This window comes from Onychomys torridus, chromosome 8 (assembly GCF_903995425.1).
Source record: "Onychomys torridus chromosome 8, mOncTor1.1, whole genome shotgun sequence".
Lineage (NCBI taxonomy): Eukaryota > Metazoa > Chordata > Mammalia > Rodentia > Cricetidae > Onychomys > Onychomys torridus.
In genome coordinates, this window is record NC_050450.1 from 45,481,770 (window position 1) to 45,505,991 (window position 24,222).

A 24,222-nucleotide genomic window follows, 5' to 3' on the forward strand; every position below is an offset into this window, starting at 1 on the left:
ACCTTGTCCGGAGAGTTAGGACCATGCAGAAGCTCACTTGGCTAGCAAGTCTGGGTCTGCTTGTCACACCAAGCCCCTCACACTGCAGCATGCCAACTCCACAGCTACCCCATGGGAAGGGGTAAGCATCCATAGGATCAAACCGTGGTGTCTTAGCTTCATTTCTGCTGCCAGGAGCTCAAGATAGTCACATCACACCCACAGTCAAGAGCAGAGAGAGAGGAATGCATGCATACTCACTTGCCCCATTTCTCCGCTCTCAGGCATTTCAGGAGCCCCTGACTTGGGAATGGTGCTGCCCACAATGGGCTCAGTCTTCCTACATCAATGAATAAAGGAAATCCCCACAAACATTCCAACTGGCCAAAATGTAAACAATCCCTCATTGTGATTCTATTGTGTTGACAATTAAAACAATTACATATAAGAACTTAGAGAATTCATGTCAATAAGATATTAAACTGTGCCCAGCGGGCCATCTTATCTATCCCATGGGCCTACAGCTCCTCTACCCACTTGAAAATTCACTGAGCACCGGCTTTGTGTCAGCTGCCATGCTGGTCCTGGGACTGTAGTAAGATTCCTCACTCTGATGAAAGTTTCAATCAGTGCACATAAAAATTGAAACAGAACAAGTATTGTCAGTGTTATAGCGGCTGGCAGTCAGTGTTAGGAGAATAAAACAAGCAGGGAAGGGAAATGAGGTTTAATGGACAGTCAGGGAAGAGCTGGCTGTGAAAGGTGACCTGTGAGTGACATCCTGAAGCAGGTGCTGTTTCAAGCCAAAGAGACACCCAGGGCATAAGCCCTCGGGTAAGAGTGACTGCATGGGCCCTGCTGGGGGGAACTGTTCAGGGGGGCAGGGATGGAATGGAGAAGGTAGGAGATTGTATCCGAGGCCACAGAGCCTGGTGACAGGGGCCCCGTCAGCCATTAGCAGGAAATGTGGAATTCAAGTGTGAAGAAAACCGCTGAGAGTTTAGCCAAAGTGGCATCACCTGTTGTGATTTGGTGACAGGACATCTGTGTCTGCAGTTTAGACAACTGACTCATGAGCCGGGTGAAGCAGGAGGCCGGCTGGGTGGTGAGACACTGTTCCACCCCGAGATTCTTCACCCTGTTCCTGTGCCTCCCCTCACATGTTCTCAACTAATCTCAACTGAGAGAAAGAAATCAAGGAAATGGCTCAGTGGATAACGTGCTTGTTGCTGCCTAAGCTTGAGGACTTGAGTTTGGATCCCCAGCACTGACATTAAAAAGCAGATGTGTGTCACATACCTCTAACCCCAGAACTTGAGGGAGGGTGCAGACAGATCCCTAGATCTCACTGGTCAGTGAGCTCCAGGCTGTTTCATTTAAAAAAAAAAAAAAAGTAGAGAGTGATTTAGAAAGACATCTTGATATCAGCCTCCGGCCTCCTCACTCACCTGCATGGGTGAGTGCACACACATATACATACCCATACATACACACGTGCACATACACATGAATCTCAGGATATATAACCTACCACAGGGGCTTGCCATGTAATTTGCTTCAAATCTCCCAATGAGTCAGGTACTAAATTTATCTTGAGTCTAAGGTATTTTCATTTCACACCCAGCAATCAAATAAGTCCTTCTGACCTCCACATCTGCCCAGTTGCCTTCCCCTGATGGCTGTAGGCTCAGATGACAGCCTCTGGACCACCACAGTGGCAGGCTTGGATATAAATACCCTTGTGTGTCGGTTCCCAGCAGACAGATGGCACATCCCACACACCATCAGAAGAAGAGCGTCAGAGAGAAAAAGTCCTGGAGCTTGGTCCTCACAGGACTCTAAGCCTCTGGAAAAGTGCACCATGGGAAGAGAAGGCAGAAGGTCTCAGAATAGAATTAATTATTTATCCAGCTCTTCTTGATGCCCAGCACAATATCAAATGCCATTTGGGAAAAAGGAAGAAATAAAAGTTACTGTTGTCAAGAAGATCAGAACCCAGGGGGAAAGATACTCACCTGCGGGTAGAAAAGACAAGCAATCAGAAGGTGAGGTGGTCCCACACAGGCAATGTCAGGGGTTCAGAGCTCAGGTAAGTCAGAGAGGGATGAAAAGATTAAAGATGTCTTCAGGGAAGGAAGGGAGGAGATCAAGAAAGGAACCCGGATGCTTTCTAAGAGTGGTCACCAAATTCCCCAATTGTCTATGCATTTGTACCTGGGATGATTTGAATGAGAAGCACCCACCATAGACACACGGGTCTGAACACTTGGTCCCCAGCTAGTAGCACTGTTTGAGGAGATTATGGAACCTTTGGGATATGGAATCTTGCTGGAGGAAGTGTGTCATTGGGGGCGGGCTTTGAGGATTTATAACCTGGACTTCCTGTCCCCCTTCTCTGCTTCCTGTGTGTGGATAAAAATGTGACCAGCCAGAGTCTGGTTTCTGTCACTGTGCTATGCCTTCCCCACTGTGATGGACTCCATCACTCTTGAACCATGAGCCAAAGTACAATTTTTCTCCATGATTCCCTTTGGTTGTGGTATTGTATCACAGCCAAAGAAAAGTAACTAACGCAGTACCTATCTCAGCAAACCCACCACTGCTGGTAGCCTGTTGGCATGCCACAGCACCTGTTACTTTTCCATGATTGTCTGTCTCTTTCTCCTCATATTTCATACTAGAGGAGTATTTTTGCCCTCAAGACTAAGAAATACAAGTAAGGCTCCTGCTCAATTCCTTCCGTTGTGATTAAACACTTTGACCAAAAGCACCTTAGGGGAGGAAAGGGGTTTTTTTCAGCTTATGCTTCCAGTTCATCATTGAGGAAAGTCAGGGAAGGAACCTGAGGGCAGGCCTGCTTGCTGTTATTTCATGTAGCATTACCTCTAACCAGGGAAATCGATCACAGGCCAGAAGGACAGCAAGAACCATGGAAAGACACATCTTGATGGCTCATTCTTGAGCTCATGCTCAGCTAACAGCCCGGGACCACCTGCCTAGGGAATAGTGCTGCCCACAGTAGGAATAGACCTTTTACATCAATTAGCAATCAAAGACAATTTCCCACAGACATACCCATAGGACAGTCTGTGCTAGGCAATTTCTCAGCAGAGGCTTTTTCTCTCATAAGACTCTAAGCTACGTCAAGTGGGCAGTTCAGGCTAACCAGCACAGGTCTTTAAGAGATTTAAGCTGTGTAAATGATGAACCTTCCAAACCAGGAATATGTGTACTGTAGCCCCCAAGTCAGGCTCTTGGGGTGGTTTGTTTGTTTGTTTGTTTGTTTGTTTGTTTTGCAAATAAAATTTTAATGACATATAACTGTGCCCTTGTAGCAACTATGACTCTTTCATGCTACAATAGAGTTGAGGTATCACAGCTGAGACATCATTCTTTACTGAGCCCCAAAGAATTTACTCTCTGGCCCTTTAGATCACATTTGCTGACACCTGTTCAAATCCAATTTCTTCATTCTAGAGATGGAGAAACAGGCCAGGGCACTGAGGAAATCAGACAGGTTTTCAGAGAAACTTGGGTAGAACTTCCGGAGTCTGAAACAGAGAAGTCATGGGAAAGGGTTCATTCTTCAGTCTGATGGAAGCTCACTCTTCACAAGCCTCACTCCACGTGTGTGAATCTGTCACAACTATCTACCAGGCCTTGCATAAGAACAATGAAGCTGTGATAGATATGAAACTCCCACCTTTGGAGACAGAGGGGAGTCTGGGGCATTAAAAAATTAAGGAGAGGGGCTGGAGAGAAGGCTCAGCGGTTAAGAATACTGGATGCTCTTCCAGAGAACCCAGTTCAATTCCCAGCACCTACATGGTGGCTCACAACTATCTGTAACTCCAGTTTCAGGTGATCAGATGTCCTCTTCTGGCTTCTTTGAGTATCAGACATGGGATCTGACACCCTCATCTGGTCTCAGAGGGTGCACATGCACGCGCACAGAGAGAGAGAGAGAGAGAGAGAGAGAGAGAGAGAGAGAGAGGGAGAGAGGGGAGAGAGAGGGAGAGAGAGTTGAAAACAGTAAAAACAAATCTTTTTTATAAAACCATAAGTGAAGGAGCATGTAGGGTGTAGTAGCATGGGCTGTAATCCCAGCACTCAGGAGGCTGAGGCAGGAGGATCCCAGAAAGAACACTACTTCTGCATGCAGAAACCTGTGATGAGTGCCGGTGCTTTAGCTCACTTTCTCTCCTTCACATTCAGTCCATGGTTTAAAGAAGGAGGGGAAAAGTGAGGGCCATTGAGATACCCCAGCAGCTAAAGGCACTTGCCGCCAAGTTTAATGACCTAAGTTTGATCCCCAGGATGCACACGGTGAAAAGAGAGAACCATCTCCAGAAAGTTGTCTTCTGACTGCCACATGACAGCCATGACATCTGCATGCACACGCACGTGCACACACACAAATAAATAAACAAGTGTAATCTATATTTTAAAAGAAGCTTACCTCTGTGGGGTTCCTGGCATGTGCCCAATCATCTAGAGGTTCTCACTGGTGGGAAAACAGGAAGACAGAGCCTAAGTCGTGGTCCCACATGCCAAGGACATAGTCAGTGCTCTGGAGCTGTCCAATGTCTAGATAGAAAAACTGAATTTCAGAGAAGTCCAGAGGCCAATGTCACCCAACAACCAAAGAGAATGTAACCACAGAGGTGAGACCTTCAGCACCCATGCAGCCTCAGTGTGTATCAGAACAGGGGAGGGGGGATGAAAGGAGATCTTTGAACATTCCTGCATAGTTCAAGTCAGAGGAGTCCCTAGGAAGCACCTTGATTGGGAAAAAAAAAAGGCAGTCCGCACTGTGTCCTGAAAGGGTTAACAGAGTCCTGGAACAAATGCAAATCCTGGGCAGACTGACTGGAGACCACAAAAGAACTGCTCAGGAAGTTGGAGAAGGCACCAGAAAAAGAGTGTAGCCAGGGTTGACTCTTGAAAGGAATTGGGAAATCAGAGGAGTTTGGCCTAGCTGAACTGATAAGGCCAGAGACAAATTGAAAGACAGGAAAAGTGGACTCAGCTCCTGGAGGGTCCCAGACCCCTGAGCCGAGGAGGAGTTTAAACTTGATGTGATCGAAAGCAGCAATGAAATGGGGAGTGACCTGAGCCAGAAACAGAATGGCCAACTCCACACCCCGCACACCAAGTCCAGGCAAGAAGCAGCAGAGGCCCATCATTAGCGGTCTTTTTATTATTGTTGTTACTATCACAAGATTCTTGAGGCTGGGTTGTTTATTTTAGAAAGATTGTTTTACCTTACCCCCTCTGTGGAACAAGGACTCAGCTGAAAAGGCTCAGAAGCCAAAGAGCAATGCCCAGGTCTGGTTTTGTCAACATAAAAATACAGCTCTTACCCAGACAGGAATAATGGATAGTTTATTCCAGAGACAAATGGGAGTGACTATGCCCAGGGAACACAGACTCGGTTGCCCCAAATGCCATGTTCTAGCATGGTGACAGTGTGATGGCAGTTGTACAGTAACAGAACAAAGAAAGTCATAATAATCAAGACACCTTTCATGCATTGGAGGGAACCATCCGGTGGGTGGGTTACAGCAAAGCAGGGAAATCTCAGCTATAGCTGATGGCATCCTTAGCCTTTTGTTGGTGGGAGCTAGAGATCTATTAGTAGATTACTATGGATTTCCCTAGAAGCCACAAAGATGTTAGCTTACATACGGGGGTCAGCAAAAAGTGGCTATTTGAGCCAGGCGGTGGTGGCGCATGCCTTTAATCCCAGCACTCGGGAGGCAGAGGCAGGCAGATCTCTGTGAGTTCGAGGCCAGCCTGGTCTACAAAGTGAGTTCTAGGGAAGGCGCAAAGCTACACAGAGAAACCCTGTCTCAAAAAACCAAAAAAAAAAAAAAAGTGGCTATTTGGAGGTGAGAGGGGATCCCAAGATAATTTGACTATGGACTTGCAGCATTCCAACCTCTACACATCACTGAAGGCTCTCATCAGCTCCTCGTCATGCTGGGTTTCTGCCAGCACAGCTGCCCACACACAACCAGCCAGAGCCTGGCCTGCGTCACCATTGCTCCGCAACCCACAGCCTTTCTATTTCCCTGTACTGGACTATTCTAAGCAGCCTCTGAGGTCCCGCAGGACTGAACCCAGCGTTATCTCCTACACACAGTGGCTGCCTTGTTAAAAAGCAATCAGAGAAGCTGACGTTAATAAATGTTAACACCCTCGATGTGGAGTTAGGCAATTAAAATCTCTCCTCAGGACCTCTGAGACAGGCGTATGGAAAACCCACCCGCTGCCTTAATAAGCTCAGGTCATCACAGGACACACAGGAAAGAGGGAGAAGGAACGGACGTTAAAACTATGAACCAGGAGGGAAGCAACCAGCAAAGACTTGTTTCCTCCTCACCCCACTCCCCACCCCACCCTGCCATCCCTCCTCTGAGGATCCCACCTAACCGAGAATGAAGGTTGCCAGGCCAGACTGCAGGGCCTGAGAAGTGCTCCAGAGCTGTGGTGTTCAGTGCAGGGTCAGGGACACTTGGGGATGGCTGACTGTGTCAGTTGTCTCTTCTCAGTGATCTGGAGTGGGCCTAAGAGCGTGGGCGGTCGGCAAGTATGCGGAAGCTGCTTTTATGCCGGTGCAGAGACCTCTGGGAGTTCATCGCGCTTCCTCAGTCATGCCTTCCCTTCAGCTGTCCTTCTGTACATTTGCTGATCCGGTGCGGGTGCACACACGCCATGGCATCCGTGTGGAGATCAGAAGGATATTTCCAACAGCAATTCTCTCTTTCCACCCACCATGTGGGCTCTGGGCATTGAACTCAGGCCCTCAGGTTTGGTGGCAAGTAACTGAACCCACTGAGCCTCCCGATGACCCCTTTCCTGTCTTCTTTCCTTTTTTTCTTTTTTTTTTTTTTTTTTTTTTTTTTGGTAAACTACTATGTAACCCAGACTAGCTTCAACCTGGCTATCCTCCTGCCTCAGCTTTCATTGTCCCGAAGGCTGTAGTAGAGGCAGAACCCTTAAATATCACCTAGTCTACTCCTTCCACAGAGACTCAAGGAAGGGCACAAGGTCTGCCCAGTGTCACAGAGCCAGCCAAGTGGCAGAGGACCGCCTTGCTTGTCAGTGAGTACAGGCTCCCACCACACAGGCCCTGTCTCCTGGACCTGAGTGAGGCCAGCTGCTGGGGACCCGGCATTCAGACCGCCCTCCGCAGTACTTCCTTGCCTTCCTTGCACATAACATAAAATAGATACGTTCATATAAAAGATTGATTCATCTCTCTGGTCAGGACAGAAGCTGGAGTCCAGCCTCCGATGCCACCTCTTAACCGCTGTGGTATCTTCAAATGGCAAGAAGGCTTGGCTAGTGACTATGCTCACCTTTCAGGCCACTGGCGGTCGCGTTACAAGGCTTGATGCCAGGATGCCGGAACAATCCTCAGACACTGCCTTACGTGGCCTGTGGTGTGAGGGCTCCGGTGGCACAGACTATCATAAAAGCCAAGAGGACATCCTTGTCACCATCCCTATCAGTTCTAGAAAAAAAACAAAGAGGTCACTTCTCCACAGACAACTCAGCTGGAAGCATCAGGTTCACCAGATAACCCTGTTAATGAGGTAGCCCCCATCTATCCATCCCCCCACACACACCTTCTGAGGCAGGGCATCAGGAGAAAGATCTGCATCTGCCTTCGCCGCTAACTGTAAGTGACTTGGATGTGTAATTAATAAGGACACCAATGAGAATTAGACAATCCTCTGATTCGAAGGCGAAGAAACTGACAGATGAAGACAGGAAAGGATTCAACTTAAGACTGCACAGGAAGAATTACCTGGCCTGTTAGATTCTGCTGCTCTGTAACAACTTGCCACCAGCTAGCTAACCAGCCCACAACACAGACATTAATTCCGACCTAATTCTGTAGGGCCAAAGTCTGGGTATACGTGGGCTCTCTGATCAGGGTGTCACGGGCAGAACCCTGTGTTGACTAGTCCCCTTACAAGCTCAAGTGCTTAGCAGAATCTGGTTCCTTCCACTTGGAGGACTCTATTTTTCTTGTCGTTGTGACAAAACACCAGACCAAGGCAGCTTAAGTGGAAAAAGGTTTCCTTGGGCTTAGAGGTGAAAGGTCATGGTCTCTCACGAGGGGGCAGGAACATAGAGTAGGGAGAGCATGAGGCAGCTGTCACATTGTATCCATGGTCAGGAAGCAGAGAGAGATAAGGGCTGCTGCCCAGTTCCCCTTCTCATTTTCATTCACCCCAGGACTCCAGTCCGTGGGATGCCTCCACCCACATTTAAGAGAGTTCTCCCTAACTCTGTTAAACCTTTCTAGAAATGCCCTCACAGACATGGCCAGAGATGTATCTCCTAGGTGGTTCTGAATCCAAGCAACTTGACCATGCAGATTAAACATCACAGGGGCAGCTAACACTGAGGCCACTTTGAAAAATAAAATATGGAAACTTAACCATTACAGAAGCTTCCTGAAGTACATACACACACATATCTGAAAATATTTCAAATGGAGTTGTCCTGTATCTGGAGGACATGCTCCATCTGGACACTAAATAGCAAATAAAAACTCTCCAGTTCCAGGAATGGGTTACACCTTGTAGTGGGTTTGACCTAGAAGTTCCAACCCCCATTGATGCTTCGGTAATGGTCACACCTACAAGGCAGGGCTGAGAGAGGATGCTGAAGACCCAAGTTCCAGATGTGCAGGTGCTCTTGGTTCCTGGACCCTGGACGCTGGAGGTAGACTGAGTAGAGTTCTCCAGAGAACACCGTCGGACTCTACAACCTACCTATCCCTTCACTTGTAAGTTACCCCACAAAATAAACCTCCCTTTTAACTACGTGGAGTGGCCTTAATAATTTCACCAATAACACCTTTTTGAGTTGTTTGCTGGTGAGGTCCCACAGACTTCCAGACATAATAGATTACTCTCCATAACTTTATGTAAGATCCTATTGTTGAAGACACCCCATACTTGACTCATACTTGAGACTCAGGGGTATTCTTGGAAGAGAGAACAAAAAGATTGTAAGAATCAGATCCCTCAGATTACACAACAGTGCTTTCTACCTCCTAATTCTACTCTGTCCCTCAAAGCCAAATAAAATAAGAAAATCCTTTGTGTGTATTGTAGCTTAGATGATGGCATCTAAGCATGCCAGCTGTAAATTCCTTGATCAGGCACTCTCTGTGGAAAAACTGACCATCTAGCTCACAGGCAGCCCTGGTTTACAGCCAGCAAATATCCTGTATTCGTTACTTTTCTTCGTACTGTGAAAAAATATATGTGACCAAAGCGACTTATGGAAACATTTATTTCAGCTCACAGTTTGAAGAGATACAGTCCATCACAAGAGGGATGTACCTCAGTGGGAGTGTGTGGCAGCTGGCCACCCTGCACACACACTCAAAAAGCAGAGAGAGAGAGACAGACAGACAGGCAAGCAGACAGGCAGGCAGGTTGGCTGGTGTTCAGCTTTCTCTTTCCTTATTTCCTTTTTATCCAGTCCACAAGACCCATCCCATAGTGGGGTGGTGGTCTTCCTTTATCAGTTAACTCTCTCTGGAAATGCCTTCATAGATACCCTCAGAAACATATCCTAAATCCAGTCTACAATGAAGAGTAAACATCACAACATCACACAAACATGCAGTAGATCTTTTTTGTTGGTAGTGGTGTTTTTTTGTTTGTTTGTTTGTTTGTTTTTTTGTTTTTTGGTTTGTTGTTTTTTTTTTTTCAAGACAGAGTTTCCCTGTGTAGCTTTGGCACCTTTCCTGGAACTCACTCTGGAGCCCAGGCTGACCTCGAACTCACAGAGACTTACCTGCCTCTGTCTCCCGAGTGTTGGGATTAAAGGCAGGCACTACCTTTAAGCTGACCATCTGATACAACAGTTCACAAAGCCAAATACCCCAACAGATTTAGGCAGGAGGAAAAGTCTCTCTCAGAACCACCAAGCTCCTGCCTCAGGCTGTCTGTGTACATTACTCCATTTATAAAGCAAAACCACCACATGCAATAATAGGCATTATTCTCACTTTATAAGAAAAAGAATTTAGATTCTGTAATTTGATTTGCTTTTTTTTATTTTTATTTTTAATGACCAGTAGCTCAGGGCAGCTCCAGGCATCAAACATAGGTCAGTCTAATTCCAAACCACATGCTCTGTCCATAGATCTAATGCCAATCAATGGAGGCTGTTTTTTCCATGGCTCCAGAATCTTAAAATAAAACTCTGGGCCAATGAGAGGACGCAGTGGGCAAAGGCTCTTGGTCCCTTGCCTGGCGACCTGAGTTCAATTCTCAGAACCTACAAGGTGGAAGGAGAGAACCAACTTCTTTGAGCTGTCTTACCCCACACCCTAGCTGTGTAACACACCTGAGTGTGTGCACAGGGTGAAGCAAGGGAGTAGAGTGAGAGGGAAAGAGAAAGAAAGGAAGCAGAAGAAAAGGAAAAGAAAAAAAAAACTAAGCAGGGCATTGTCCCCTGTGCACTCTTAAAAAATAACAAGTACTGTATTTTGTTCTTGCCCTAAGTAGAATTAAATCTCTCCAACAGTGTCAGATGGATTGCTAATTACACAATTGCATCATGTGGCCGTGCTGGTAATAAAATTCTTGGAGTGCTTTCAGCAAACCTAAGTTTGGAGAAAATAACGGCTTGTTTTAAAATTATTTACTAAATTAGGTGATTCTTTACTCAACGTTGTTTTTAATAATTCAAGTACAGGATGTTTTATTATGAACATTTTTAAAAACAAGTTTAAAAAAAATACCTCTCATTCTTGCTGGTATGTACATAGTGCTCCTGGAAGGCTTTAAAAAGAATAAAAAACACTAATATTCCTCCATGCTGGATAGTGGAGGGGTTCTCAACCATTTTGTGAGGCTTCCTGCTGATGTCCCTCTCCCCTTGGTCAAGGCTGGGGAGGGAAGACCTCAGTTCCATTTACCTCCTGCAAATCACCACAAACAATTTCAAACCTCCAGAAGGAACAAAATAAATGATGCTCCATGGGAAGTGCCTCCCCTTCCCACAAACAGCTGGAATAGATTTCACCCTCATGCTCCTCAGCCATGTGATGCTGTCCCTTCCCTCCTCCCGAAGCATCAAGAAGTGGCATCTACTTGATGTCCTGTGGGTCAAGATCCATAGACTGTAACAGACAAGAAGCTCTCTCTGGTCCGTGCTCAGCCCTCCATTGGTCCAGCAGCTTCTGCATCCTTATTGGTTGGGTCAGTCTCTCTTGAGATGCTCCATCTGAGAACCTAGCCGACATGCTGTAAAGCAAATATAGTAACAATATGAATTGAACAACCGTTGGCAAGCATGCTGGTCTGCCATTCTTCACTGCAAGGTTCAGGCGTCAGCCATCTTGGATGCTCACCCATCAAGGCTTCAGATGCCTGCAGCCTGGTCACTGTCTAACTACAACCCCAGGAGGGGTCCCCAGTAAGAGCCACCTAGCTGAGTTGTCTCCCTAGGGAACCATGACAAGTGATAAGTTGTTATTGTCATTGAATCCCTGCGTTTTGAAGAAGTTTGTTACACACCAGTAACCAAATAGCCTGCTTCTGATTAGTCATCTCTGAGAACTGAGGCCACCAAATAAGTCTGTGTGTCTATGAAAAAGCCATTTCTTTAGGGGTCTCCATTTCCCATGTGTGAGACACAGTCATCAGGCTAGATAAGGGTCTCGACCTAGAGACCAGACCAGCATGTATGTATATGTATATATATATATACACATCTAATATATATATATATATTAGACAGGGGCACATGAAGCCCAGGCTGGCCCTAATTTAAACTGGCCTTAAACTTACTGTGTAGCTGAGGGTTTAAACTCCTGACCCCACCCCATCCCCATCACTGGCATTATAGGCCTGCACATGTCCAACTCAGACACAGTATTCTAAACTCCAATGGGAGCTTTGAGGTGAAGCCACCCTCCTACTTTGCTAAAAGCAAAATGCCCTTGTTTGGAGTTGGAATTCCATCACCTTGGAGCATCAACCTGTTCCCTTCTGCCAGTCAAGCTGTTTGATTGACAGGCACATATGGCCTTGACAGCTCACAACAAAATAAAGAACTAAACGTTGCTTAATTCATGAGGCTTGTTGAGCACAGAAAAAAAAAAATTAAATGTGAGCACAGCTGAAAAGAAAGAGTCCTCAGGATGAAAGTGGAAACACAGCCTATAATAATGTCACAAGATGGCCCATGCTGACCGCTTTCTGTGGACAGGATAGTCACTGCACCAAGTGTGTTCTGAGCGTTTGCCTGTCTGATGTTCCAAACCATCCAAGAATTCCCTATTTGACAGAGGAAAAGCTGAAAGGCAGAGAAGCAGCTGCCCCAGGGAAGCCAAGTAAACAGTGCACAGCAGAAACAAGACTCCAGTCCTTCAGGTGTAGCACGACATCCTAATTGGTCTTAATAATAAAATCCCAGAGCCAGACATTGAGTAAATACTGAAAGATCAGTAAAGGAGCCAGCCACTAGAGAGTTCTTACCTCTCAGATTCCTCAGCCTGAAAGGGACTGAGTTCCTGTCTCCTCTCACCTTATATTCCTCTCTTTGCCAAGCCATATCACTTCCTGTCTCCACCTCCCTAGTGGTGGGATTAAAGGCATGAGATCTCAAGATCTGAGATCAAAGTTGTGTGCCACCACTGCCTGGCTCTGGTTTTCTTTTAGACTGGATCAATTTTGTGTAGCCCAGGGTGGCCTTGAACTCACAGAGATCCACCTGCCTCTGCCTCCCGAGTGCTGGGATTAAAGGTGTGCGCCACCACCGCCTGGCCTCTATGGCTAACTAGATTCAGATCTTCATGCAAGCTTCATTTGTTAGATCACAAACAAAATATCACCACATTCCGGTCACAATGTCTGCATGGTATTGGCACCAAAATCGATAACTGTATGAAAGTCAAATGTCCCCAGACATTTCCATCCACCTCTCCTTCTCTTAGTGTGTGCTAAGAAGACTCGGCTTGTCTAATCAGAAACTCAGGACAGGTGTGGCTTGAAAAAGTGGAACTGAGTGACCCACAGGAATGGACTAGCATCACACAGGAATGAATGAGCCATTAATGGGAACAAATGCATGCCAGCCCTCAGAAGACAGATCTTAGTGTTTGGTAACGAAGAAGATGTGACAGTACTGACTCCATTCCTGGGCCTATGTCTGTGTCCTGGATGAGCACTAAGCGCCATGTGTGACAAGGACGCATTTACGGCACGGGGCCTTAATCATGGAGTATTACTTAAGGTAAAAACTCAAGCAGAGGAAAAGAAAAGCAAAACAAGGAATGAAAACTGGGTGGGGGGTGATGATGTGTTATAAGCGTTAAAGGAATTAGCATCGGTCTGCTTGTTTTTGTGGAACTGGAGACTGAGCTAGGACTGGTTCTCATGCTTAGCAAGTGTCAGCCACTGAGCTGTGTCCTCACCCTAGCAGGTATCAGTTGAAGTAGTTTCAGCTACAATTCGAGCTGGATAAACAACAGAAACAAAAGGGAAGGTAGAAAGGAGGCAGGCTCTGGAGAGATGGCTCCGTGGCTAAAGACGGCTTGCTGCTCCTGCAGAGGACCCACGTTTGGTTTCTAGAACCCACATGCGGTAGCTCACAACTGCCTGCAGCTCCAACTCCAAGAGATCCAACACTCTCTTCCACTGTTACTGTAGTCATGTGCACATGCAATGCAGCCTGCAAATAAAAAAGAAAGCACATCATTAAATAAAGGAAGAAGGCCAATTGGAAATAATGATTCCATTTCTATGAATTACACTAAATTTGCATTCTGCACATGGCTTATGCTTATACATGTATTAGGAGATACAAAGCACTATGGGGATATTAAGAGTTAAATCACAATCATCATTAGCTCAGAAAATGGGGGAAATGAGGAAAGGCCACACACAGAAGGGTCTTCTTTTAAAAAACATATTGCTTATCTGTAGCTAGAGTTTTCCTACCTGGCCCATGATCAGGACAAATTTTTCTTACCAGCCAGTCCCACAGCTGCTCAGACCCAACCAAGTAAACACACAGAGACTTATATTGCTTACAAACTGTATGGCCGTGGCAGGCTTCTTGTTGTCTACTTCTATCTTAAATTAACCCATTTCTATTTATCTATACTTTGCCATGTGGCTCATGGCTTACCAGTACCTTATATCTTGCTTATCAGGGCAGCGGCTGGCAGTGTCTCTGCCTCAGCCTTCCACTTCCCAGAATTCTCTTCTCTGCTTGTCCTTCTTATACTTCCTGCATGGCTACTGGCCAATCAGTATTTTATTTATTAACCAATCAGAGTAACACATTTGACATATAGAACATCCCATAGCACTTATCTGTGTGTGTCAGATGTATGTATGTGTATGGGTGTGCACATGCTATCTTGCCCTTGGAGAGGTCAGAGGATAACTTAGGTGAGCAGTTTTCTCCTATCATGTGGGTCCAAGGGGTCAACTCAGGCACTAATATATAACTAATATAAGAAAAACTATATGCAAAAGTACAATAACTATATACCATATATACAAGCAATAAATATCTAAACAATGTCTAGTTCATTTGTATTTGACAAATTCAGAGAAAATAATTCCATTATCTACCCTATTTTGGTAAGTCCAAAATGTACCTGATTCACTTTCTATCCTAACTTATATTACTAATAGAACTATCTTATAACATCTTTCAAATTTATACACTTACACCTCTTTAGTGAGTTTCTTTTCTGAAATTCCTAACAAGGAAAACTATAACTATAACTATCTAATCTTCAACCATAACTCTGCTTCCTGGTGGCAGGCACCTTTATCTGCTTGTATTTCATCTTCACTACTTTATTGCCCAAACTTGATGGTAAATCCATGAGTATTCATTATAGTATCGATTCTTTGTTGTTTGTGGGTTAGGTTTTTTGTTTTTGTGTTTGTTCAGCTTTTTGAGATAGAACCTTGTTCTGTAGCCCAGGCTGTCCAGGAACTCACAATGTAGCCCAGACTGGCCTAATACTTACAATAGTCCTCCTATCTAGGTCTCCCAAATGCTGGAATTACAGACCTGAGCTGCCATGCCTGGTTCCCATCAACTTATTTTTTTTCTTTTTTTTTTTTTTTCCAGAGCTGAGGACCGAACCCAGGGCCTGACGCTTGCTAGGCAAGCACTCTACCACTGAGCTAAATCCCCAAACCCCGCCCCCCATCAACTTATTTTTGATTCACAGGAGAGTTCATCCATTTCTAATTGCTCAAAGACCTAACCTGCCTGCCATTCCCACGTTTCCAGCCTCTGTGGCCTGTCCAGACTCCCAACTCCCTTCCCTCAAATTTGTCGTTCTTCCCCAGAAAAACCTGTCATTTACTCAGTGCTGAGACAGCAAAGAGCCCTGGGATCATTAGCATTTGAAAAGAGAATTCCAAAGGCCTAAAGAAGTGAAGGTCTCACGTGGGAGGACACTCACATGGCCTTGCTGGCACCCAGACTACTGGTACTTGTTGAGTAGTTGCTGGGATGGTTGGACCTGTCTACTGGACAAGGTTTAGCATCACCTAAGAGACAAACCACTGGATGTGTCTACAAGGGTGGGCATTTTAACTGGGAAAGGCAGATCCACTCTAAATGTGGGCAGACCATCCAACGGTCTGGGGTCCCACACTAAATTTAAAAGAGAGAAAATGAGCTCAGCACTAACATTCTTATCTTCCTGCCTCTGACTGTGGATGAGATGTGACCAGCTGCCTGCTTCTGCAGCCATGATGGATGGGGAGCCAACAAATCCTTGCTTCCTTCCATTGTCCTTCCTTCCAATGCCTACTCAGGCATTATGTCACAGCCCAGAGAGAAATAACTATTACACCTACTAAGTGTTAGGGGTTCTGGGGTGTCAGCCCTAGCTGTGCCTTGCAGGCCTGAGCCCTAAGTTCTGTTCACAGGGGTGATCACTCCCAATGGAACAGGGAACAGTTAAGACAGATGATGTGCCCTGCTGTCTGGTGGGGGAACATGTTAGAACTCAGTCTTGGCTCAGACCACAGTATCTGCAGCAGCCCCCACTCACAGGTACCCTGCTGAGGCACTATGAGTCCTTAGCTTCACAGACATCCTGGGGACAGAAGCTCTCAGCTGGAAAGTAAGTTAGCATCGGAAGAGGGAGCATTGGTGACCACACACCCTGCTGCCCAGCAGTCAAGCCTCCTGCTTAGGATTCAGAAACCCTGGCTGCTGCTTTGAGTTATCAAACCTTCTCTACCCCTGTGGGCGACCTTGCTTGGAAAGTCAGTGAGCATCTCAAGAAGAAAGTGGATGACACCTGTGATAATTAACTTTAATTGTCAGCTTGACACAACCAAGAGTCAAGAGAGTCTTGGTGACAGACCATCTACACAGGGTTGCCTGTGCGCATGTCTGGAGCCATGGGTTGTCTTAATTCACTGGTGTGGGGGGATCCAGCCCATTGCACTGTTCCTTAGGCAGGGTGTCCTGAGCTGTGTAAGGGTAGAATGGCTGAGCTGAGCACAAGCAAGCAAATGGGCATTGGAATATTCATTCTCTCTGCTTTTAACCATGGAGGTCATGTGACTAGCAGTGTGAATTCCTGCCTTGACCTCCTCTGGCAGTGATGGGCTGTTATCTGAAACTCAGATAAACCCTTTTCTTCCCTAAGAAATGAAACTAGAACAGTCTCTGAGGAAGGACAAGCAAGGTTGACTTCTGACCTCCACACACATCTGTGCATGTGACACACACACACACACACACACACACACACACACACACACACACGGGAACATGCACACACATGTACACACAGAAGATGACAGGCCCTCGGTGTCTCTCTCATCTCGGAGAACACGCTTCGGCAACAGCAGAGCCGAGAGATGAGTGAAATCAAGCGGGTCCCACAGGATCTGGCCAGCTCTAGCCTCAGCCCATCCCGGGACTCCTAGTGTGTGCCTCTGTCATTTGGACTTTTCTGAGTCCTGAATGAGGCCCCGAAGCTGTGTGAAAAGTCATCGAACACCTTCAGCAACAGGGAGGGCTCTGCCTCTGGTATTTCTCCCAAGCTTATTGTGTCCTTGCCTCTCTGTGCCCCTGCACGGGAGGGAGGCACCAAGGGACCTTCGCAAGAAGAGAGGAGAAGTGAGAGATGTGCCGAGTGGGGCCATCCACAGCTGCGGGCCAGCTGAGGTTTATGGGAAGCGTTAAATCACTGGAGTCTTCCGGGTTCTTTAATAGCAGATATTGATTTGCTTGCGCTTCCCTGAGGGAAGCGGGATTTGACTAACAGCCAATGCTCCCCTGAGAACAAGCGCCACAGGGTCTGACTAAACACAGAAGAGTGAGAAGCTGAGAGGGAAAAAAAGAAAAAGGGAAGAATGATGGCCTGTGAAGTTGGAAAATAATATGTACTTCACAGGGGCTGACATGGCCCAGAACAAGCAGGCAAAGGAAGGAAAATTAATCTAGCGTCTCTCTGGACTTCTGAAAGTATCTGTAACCCTTCCCTGTTTTGCCGCTTCTCTCCCCCAGGGGGCGCCATCCCAGCACCCGCAATCAGAGCCCTTCCTAGAGCTACGCATATGTTCAGCCCTTAGGCAATAGCCACGTTCTTGCTCATCTGTCTAAGAAGGGGCAGGTTAGCTGTGTGTCCTCTGCCAGGATAAGCTTTGTTCCAGTGCTGTTTTGTTGTGTAGGACAGAATTTGAAATTATAATTAAGTTTGTAATTATAATTTAAACTGCTAACCCTTAGAGTTTCTGTATCATGTCTTTGGTCCTCACAGACTCCCGTGTAGTGATAGCATGAGAGACTGTTCTTTAGTACACTGGAGAGAACCAAGATGTCCACAGGGTCCCAGTGTATAGCCCAGGGGCCAGCAAGGAGCAGGTACCCCGGTCTAAATTTTCTTTTTCTTTTTGTGGGGAGGGTGGGTTTCAAGACAGGGTTTCTCTGTGTAGTTTTGGTGCCTGTCCTGGATCTCTCTGTGTAAACCAGGCTGGCCTCAAAACCACAGAGATCTGCCTGGCTCTGCCTCCTGAGTGCTGGGACTAAAGGCATGAGCCACCACCACCCAGCCCAGTCTGAATTTGCAAATCAGTTATATGAGCATGCTTGTCACAGTGTGGGCAATGGTCTGGAGCAGAAGGAAGCTGTCTCAGGGATTGGAATGCTTGTTCCTCAGTACACTTCCCCTGCCCCCAGTACACTCTACATACCACAGGCCAGGTGCCAGCATTGTTGCCTGCCTGTCTTCAGCAACAGAGTCGCAAACACGTCCAACCCAGCCCAGCCCAGGCTTCCAGCCCCTCTGTCCTCCCATCCAGGCTGGAAGCAGCATGGCCTTTGGGAGACAAGCATCAGCATTTATGCCAAAGCTGCCTGCTGTGAACAGTGTGGCAAAGAGTTAACATGGGGGCTATGATGAGAACTTGCTGCTGGGCCCCTGAGTGCCTTGGCCCTCCAGATCTGATTTTCTAAATGGCATTGTCCCTGGAGCCCTAACAAGTCAGGTTCAGCCACCTGTCCTCAATAGGCCAACAAAATCAGTAGTAATACAAAGCAAGGAAAGGAGATTTATTAAATGTGGCCATACAGGAAGAAGAACAAAGAGGTTCAGTGACCCTCCAAGTCCATCTTTGATGTCTTGACATGAAGTTTGGGTTTAAATAGAAAACAAGGAGTGTTCATAGCTAAGCAGGTCTGGTCAAGGTGTGGTCCCTGGTCCCCACCCATCATCATCTTCTCGGCTCCCGTCTCCCATGCAAGGTGGTCTGTCAAGTTGTCAAAACTGTGGGAAATTTCTTCCTGGAAGACAAGTTCCCCCTGTGGCTGACACCAAACTTGGGCCTTTTCCTTCTCCCAACATGAAACTCCTAAGGACATCCTAATTCCTTGACCAATGTCTCAACAGTCGATACCTACATAGCAAGTCCAAAGCCAGCCTGAGCTACACAAGTCCCTGTCTCGAGAAAACAAAAGAAGCTAGGGCTGTGGCTTAATAGTGGAGTCTTGCCCACCATGTGCGAGACTCTGAGCTCAATCTCCTGTACAGGAGGAGGAGGGAGGGGAGGAGAGGAGGAGGGGAAAAAGAGGAGCAGGGAATTTGTTATAAGATGGGTATGATGATTCATGCCTGTAGTAACTGCCCTTGGGAGGAGAGGCAGAAGAATCAGGAATTCAAAGTCAACCTCAACTACATAGTGAGTTCAAAGCAAGCCTAGGCTACAAGAGACCCTGTCCTTTCTAAAAATAAACAAATAAAATCTAATAGTTCTTTTATTGAGAGTCCATAGTATCAGGAATTTAACTAGGTGTTCATATGTTGATCTATGAACCTGAGAGGGGGGGGGGAGGGAAGGAGGGAGAGAGGGGGAGGGAGGGAGGGAGAGAGGGGGGAGGGAGGGAGGGAGGGAGGGAGGGAGGGAGGGAGGGAGGGAGGAAGGTTATCCACAGAGGAAGAAACTGAAGTAGAGCAATTAGTTGGCCTTTTCAATGTCATAATGGCAATGCCCAAAACCTTCACAACCCAGCTTTGTTCCAAACATCCTCTCTCAGAGATGTTGCTCATGTCCTGCCAACAGCAGAAATGTCTTTAGAAGTCACAGCTCACTAGCTCTTCTTACAAAGTTTGCAAGCAGATGACACCTTTGTTAGGACTGTGAACTCCCGTTCAGCTTAGTTTTCCTAACAAGAGGGAAAAGGAGTGTGTGTGTGCTGATATTGGTAAGGGCGGGGGGGTGCTGTTTTTAATTCCTGTGTGTTGTCCTTGTGTGTGATGTCATTGCCCTAGTCTGTCAGGCATCCGACAGTGGGCAGCTCCCTCTCTCAGGACGACCACGACCACTCGTAGACCTCAAAGTCCCGGTATAGGGCAGGAATGGAGGCAGGCCATGAAGGTGGTAGCTGCCGTGGCAGAGCCATCGTGAGGCGGCAGCTGTGCAGACACTCAGCTCTGGCAGGGCAAGGAAAAGGTTTACTTTAAGCTACAGGGGCAATGCCAGCACTCCAGAGGCTGAACAGAAGGAGGGTGAATCCACAGCAAGACAGTTGTGAGAGACAGTTTATTGGTGAAATTATTAAGGCCACTCCACGTAGTTAAAAGGGAGGTTTATTTTGTGGGGTAACTTACAAATGAAGGGGTAGGTTGCAGGCAAAGGTATAGGGTAGTCCGGCGGTGTTCTCTGGAGAACTCTGCTCGGTCCACCTCTAGTGTCCCGCGTCTCGGAACCAAGAGCCCACCTCCTCCTGCTCCTTGGTCTTCCGCTCCTTCCTCTGCCCCGCCTTGTGGGCGTGATCATTACTGAAGCCTCAATGGGGGTTGGAACTTCCAGGCCAATGCTGGGATGGCTACCCACTACAACAGTTCTCACACAATAAATCTACTTCAAAGTTAAGTTCCCCAGTCACTCCTGACTTTGAAATCTTAATGAACACAGTCCTCTCTCTCTCTCTCTCTCTCTCTCTCTCTCTCTCTCTCTCTCTCTCTCCACAGCTTCTCTCAAGTCCAGATAGCTCTAGTCCCTGATATAAAACCCTTCCTGTCTGGGCACAGTGGCACACGTCTGTAATCTCAGCTCTGGAGATATGGCGGCATAAGGATCAGGAGTTTGAGGTTGGCCTTGGCTACATAGTAAAATTGAGGATAGCCTGGGCTACATGAGATCCTGTTTTTAAATGAATAAAAATAAATAAGTAAGGTCTTCCAGAATCTTCCAGTTTCCACAGGTTGGGTCTTAATTCATTCTGGTTCTCCTGTGGGACAGTATCCCACAAAGTGCTTGCTTCTGGCCAGCCCAGCCATTACAGAGTTCCTGGCTGACCTCCCATTCTGCATCCATGGCATTGGCTGGATAGAACACAATCAGTTCTACCTCATGAGACTTTTCCATTTGTTGGGTAATGACTGTCAGGAAGGCATGATGCTGAAAAGGATTAGGAAACTGACCCTAAAGCCAGAATGCCGGGCTGTCGAGACTGGCCGGTGACATCTGCCATGAGCATCAGAGGGATGAGACAGATAGGAGCTTCTGCTCTCTGTCCCTGTAGCACACTCATCCAAGGTGGACCCAAACTTTTTCAACAGAGCAATGGTGCAGTGAAGGGGCATTAACTCTCATGTCCCAGGAGTCAGAGGGAATGGAAGGTGGAGGAGAGGAGAGTGGAGTGGGAGGAGGCTCTGGGATTCCAAGCTCAGTCCCTAGGAAACCAGCTGGTGCCTTTTCCTTCTTTCATCCCAACCCTGTGGCAGTCTACCAGACTCCTTACAACCAAGATGGAGCTGCCTGCTACTGCCTGCGACCAGATTTACTCTGTTCTTCATGGGCACTTTTGACGGGCCCCACTCACCATAGACTCTCGGGTCCCACACATTCGATAAAGAACTGAACTTAGATTCATTCAGTCCCCACAATGACCCTGTGAAGCAAGCATTCTTGCCCCCATTCCACACGTGGAGAAACTGAGTTTCCTAGAGGTTATTTCCTGTGCTCAAGCTCACCGGTGCCAGAACCAAACATCACTACAAACTGCTGTGGATATCATTCTGTATAAATAAAGTGCTGATTGGCTAGTAGCCAGGCAGGAAGGATAGGGTAGGCGGGACAGGGAAGAGGAGGAGGATGGGAACAGGAAGGCTAGAAAAAGATACCACCATCCGCCACCATGACAAGATGTAAGGTACTGGTAAGCCACGAGCCATGTGGCAAAGTATAGATTAATAGAAATGGGTAAATTTAAGATAGAAGAAGTAGATAACAAGAAGCATGCCACGGCCATACAGTTTGTAAGCAATGTAAGTTTCTGTGTGTTTACTTGGTACTGAGCGTCTATGGGCCTGGCGGGTGAGAGAGATTTGTCCTGACTGTGGGCCAGGCAGGAAAACTCCAACTACAACAAACCCTGTGTCCCTTAACTCAACATTCACAGCACAGCTTCCAAATTACATCCCAATTCATTTTGATCTTTTGGGTGATTATTTGAGTATTTATTTTGTGTGAGAGAGTGAAAATGAACACCTGCCATGAGTGTGGAGGACAGCTCAGTCCTGTCCTTCCACCTTGCTGAGGTAGGGGCTCTCTTGTTCTGCTGCTGTGCATCTTGCTCGGGGGCTAGCTGGCCCCTGAACTTCTCAGATGGTTGTCTGTGTCCACCTCCCATCTCACCACAGGAGTGCTGTGATTACAGACGTGTGACTTCACAACTGGCTCTTTATGTGTGTTCTGGGGATTGGACTTGGCTCTCCAGACTTGCCAGGCTAATACCGTTAACAACTGAGCCGTCTCATTTGAATCTTCGAAGGAGATGGGACATCTGAGACAAGCTATTGCCACAGGGTGTGTGTGGTGTCCTGTGACCTCAGATGCCTCTCAAGCATAGCCCCAAAGCCTCAAAGGAAGTGCTTTGCCAGTTTGAGAAGCAGAAAGTCCACTCGTCCTTGAAAAGCCATGGGAAGTTAGTCTGCCATCTCCCAGGAAGCATTTTGTGGTACGTTCCAAAACTGACAGCTCCCTACGTCTGTGGCCTTTGACAGCCACTTGGCCTCAGTGGCCTGTGCCTGACTGTACCCACTGTGGAAACCACCTCCTAGTTGGCATCCTCTGTTCAAACTCTCCTCCTCCACAATGCTTTCATCACGTGGAAAGGCAGCAATCAAATGTATCCTGTGAGCTTCGGGGAGATTTAGTTCTGTTCCGTACTTAATCTCTTGCCCAATTTTTAAGTCAAAGCTGATTTTAAAACACTAGGTTGGCCAGCTGGACAAAAATAAGATTCCTGAGAGTAAAGAGACAGTGCACCATTGACAGGAGGCTTTAAATTAATCTGGAGCCAGGAGGTGGCGGGGAGGGGTCAAGATCATGATGGGAAAACCTAAAGAGACAGCTGACCGACTGGACCTAATAGGAGCTCACGGACGCTGAATGAACCTGCAGGGGACCAAACCAGGCCCGCTGAATGTGGGTAACAGTTGTGTGGCTAGGTCTGCTCATGGGTCTCCTGGCAGTGGAACTTGGATTTATCCCTGGTGCTTGTTTTTTGGAACCCACTCCCTGTGGTGGGATGCCTTGCTCAGCCTTGATGCAGGGGCAAGGGGCTTGGGCCTGCCTCAACTTTATATGTCAGACTTTGTTGACCCCCCCCCATGGGAGGCCTTATCCTCTCTGAGGAGTGGATGGGGGTGGGATGGGGACTAGGTAGAGGGGAATCGAAGAGGGGAGGGAAGGGAAACTATGGGTGGTATGAAAAATAAAAAAATAAATAAATAAAATTATATATATATATAAATTTTATATATATATATATAAAATTAACCTGGAGCTATTTCCAACACAGACCCTACTAACCCTCCTAACATACTTAGCAATTTTTGGATTCATGCACCTGGCTGTGAAAGACATTTACACTTGTAAATTCTCAGCTCTCACAGACGGGTATTTCAAATTATTTGAACGAGAGGAGGAAGAGGAGGAGGAGGAGGCCCATAGGTCTTTCATTGGCCTGAAACTTGCCAATTAGACTAGACTGGCTGGTCACCAAGCCACAGGGATCCATGGTCTCTGCCTCCCCAGAGCCAGGGTTACAGAAACACCACCTGGTTAGATATGGCACCTTTAATCCCACCACTCAGGAAGGAGGCAGGGGCAAAAGGATCTCTGGGTTCTAGGCCAGCCTGGCCTACATAGCGAGTTCCACCACGGACTACATGGTGAGACTCTGTCTCAGGAAGGGAGGGAGGGAGGGAGGGAAGGAGGAAGGGAGGGAGAGATGGAGTGGGAAGGGGGAGCATGCCTCTGTGCCTGACCTATTTTACATAGGATTAGAACTTGGGCCCTCCTCTCACAAGGCAGGCACTTTATTGACTGAGACATCTTCCCAGTCCCCTAAAGAGATACTTTAATGGTTATTTTTAAATTAACCCTTCAAGGAAAAAGTAAATTTTTTAACTATTTTAATTAGTGGATTTTTCAAAAGATTAAAAAAAAAAATTCTACAGAGAGAGCATTTTGAAAACAACCATTAGAAGTATTTTCTCATTGCATAATGCCTAAGCCAGGTCCTGAATAAAAACTCCATCCCAGTCATGCATTAGAAAATCTTCCAACTGAAGCATTCCAGTGGGTTTAACCTAGTTTTAAATTTAAAAAAAAAAAAAAAAAAAAAAGCACAAGTTGGCAACCAGTGAGAAAGAAATTCACTTGCTAAATCCTAACCGAAATCCTTACAGAAAGC